Source organism: Oncorhynchus tshawytscha, unplaced genomic scaffold (genome assembly GCF_018296145.1).
Source record: "Oncorhynchus tshawytscha isolate Ot180627B unplaced genomic scaffold, Otsh_v2.0 Un_contig_1997_pilon_pilon, whole genome shotgun sequence".
Lineage (NCBI taxonomy): Eukaryota > Metazoa > Chordata > Actinopteri > Salmoniformes > Salmonidae > Oncorhynchus > Oncorhynchus tshawytscha.
Genome location: NW_024609121.1, coordinates 100,703 through 103,103, shown reverse-complemented (window position 1 = coordinate 103,103; position 2,401 = coordinate 100,703).

Below are 2,401 nucleotides of genomic sequence, written 5' to 3'. Positions count from 1 at the left end.
CATTATTTATTTCAGACTAAATTGATTTTATTTATATATTATATTAAGTTCAAATAAAACTGTTCATTGTTCATTCAGTATTGTTGTAATTGTCATTACAAATAAATAAATATTTAAATAATAAATATCCAGATGATTTTTTTCTATTTTTATATATATATATAATATATATATATATTTTTTTTACAATTCATTAATAAAATCGGTATCGGCTTTTTGGTCCTCCAATAATCGGTTTCGGTTTTTGAAAAATCATAAACAGTCGACCTCTACACGCTAGGGTTCTGATAACCCATCAAGTTCCTCTACTCAGGGTTTCTTACAAACAACAAGATTTGACACGAACTTCCCTCCAGCCAAATTGTTTCCGAAAATGAATGAGACCCCCCTTCACTGTTAGAAAATGACTGATACCTTGCAGTAGGAGGTGACTTATCTTGATTGCTTTTTGCGTAGGGATAACTACTGGGTGCCTTGTTACAGTGGGGTACACAGTAGGTACACTTCAACTATGACAGACAAAATGAGAAAAAAAAATCCAGAAAATCACATTGTAGGATTTTTAATGAATTTATTTGCAAATTATGGTGGAAAATAAGTATTTGGTCACCTACAAACAAGCAAGATTTCTGGCTCTCACAGACCTGTAACTTCTTCTTTAAGAGGCTCCTCTGTCCTCCACTCGTTACCTGTATTAATGGCACCTGTTTGAACTTGTTATCAGTATAAAAGACACCTGTCCACAACCTCAAACAGTCACACTCCAAACTCCACTATGGCCAAGACCAAAGAGCTGTCAAAGGACACCAGAAACAAAATTGTAGACCTGCACCAGGCTGGGAAGACTGAATCTGCAATAGGTAAGCAACTTGGTTTGAAGAAATCAACTGTGGGAGCAATTATTAGGAAATGGAAGACAAACAAGACCACTGATAATCTCCCTCGATCTGGGGCTCTACGCAAGATCTCTCCCCGTGGGGTCAAAATGATCACAAGAACGGTGAGTAAAAATCCCAGAACCACACAGGGGGACCTAGTGAATGACCTGCAGAGAGCTGGGACTAAAGTAACAAAGCCTACCACCAGTAACACACTGTGCAGCCAGGGACTCAAATCCTGCAGTGCCAGACGTGTCCCCCTGCTTAAGCCAGTACATGTCCAGGCCCGTCTGAAGTTTGCTAGAGAGCATTTGGATGATCCAGAAGAAGATTGGGAGAATGTCATATGGTCAGATGAAACCAAAATATAACTTTTTGGTAAAAACTCAACTCGTCGTGTTTGGAGGACAAAGAATGCTGAGTTGCATCCAAAGAACACCATACCTACTGTGAAGCATGGGGTGGAGACATCATGCTTTGGGGCTGTTTTTCTGCAAAGGGACCAGGACAACTGATCCCGTGTAAAGGAAAGAATGAATGGGGCCATGTATCGTGAGATTTTGAGTGAAAACCTCCTTCCATCAGCAAGGGCATTGAAGATGAAATGTGGCTGTGTCTTTCAGCATGACAATGATCCCAAACACACCACCCGGGCAACGAAGGAGTGGCTTCGTAAGCAGCATTTCAAGGTCCTGGAGTGGCCTAGCCAGTCTCCAGATCTCAACCCCATAGAAAATCTTTGGAGGGAGTTGAATGTCCGTGTTGCCCAGCAACAGCCCCAATACATCACTGCTCTAGAGGAGATCTGCATGGAGGAATGGGCCAAAATACCAGCAACAGTGTGTGAAAACCTTGTGAAGACTTACAGAAAACGTTTGACCTCTGTCATTGCCAACAAAGGGTATATAACAAAGTTTTGAGATAAACTTTTGTTATTGACCAAATACTTATTTTCCACCACAATTTGCAAATAAATTAATTTTAAAAATCCTACAATGTGATTTTCTGGATTTTTTTTCTCATATTGTCTGTCATAGTTCAAGTGTACCTATGATGAAAATTACAGGCCTCTCATCTTTTTAAGTGGGAGAACTTGCACAATTGGTGGCTGACTAAATACTTTTTTGCCCCACTGTATGTGAAAGTAGTTTTGTGTGTCAACACAAAATCATCTGCAAGAACTGAGCTCTCTCGCAATTTTTTAACTGCTTGAGAAGTATGAGTGTCTTCAAATCCTCAAGGTCCTTGACCTCTTGAGAACACCAAACACTGATCAAAAAGACATGCTAATTCTCTTGCGAACTCAACGTGGCTTTGTGATTGTCTTTCATAATTTACGGAACAATTGTCTGTAAACCTCTGACTCGTAAACCCAAAGGATAGCAAGTTTAACAGTGTCACAATCTGAAATCTGGTCAAGAGCTAAAGCAGATTCCACTTTCTGAACTTTTCCCACAAGAACACTTTGGAGGACGTGACAATCCGCTCAAACAGTAAAATATACATCCACCTCCTTTCTCCAT